Raw genomic sequence first — 298 nt, 5'->3', positions numbered from 1 at the left:
GAGAGAGGGAGAGAGGGAGAGAGGGAGAGAGGGAGAGAGGGAGAGAGGGAGAGAGAGAGAGAGAGAGAAAGAGAGAGAGAGAGAGAATAAAAAGACTTCTATTTCAAAATAATTTTTATCAGAAATTTGAGTAATAAATTTAATGGCCTTAAATATATTTTGTATTGAAAAACCAAGGTCATGACAGAGTAAATCAAAGTTGAAATGCAAGACACTGACACAAAAAGAAAACTCCTACTGTGTCATAAAACTCATAGAATAAACAAACATGTCTATACCATCCATCTGTCGAAGATAT

This window comes from Grammomys surdaster, unplaced genomic scaffold (assembly GCF_004785775.1).
Source record: "Grammomys surdaster isolate TR1022 unplaced genomic scaffold, NIH_TR_1.0 67, whole genome shotgun sequence".
In the NCBI taxonomy this organism is placed as follows: domain Eukaryota; kingdom Metazoa; phylum Chordata; class Mammalia; order Rodentia; family Muridae; genus Grammomys; species Grammomys surdaster.
Note: the sequence above shows the minus strand (reverse complement) of the source record.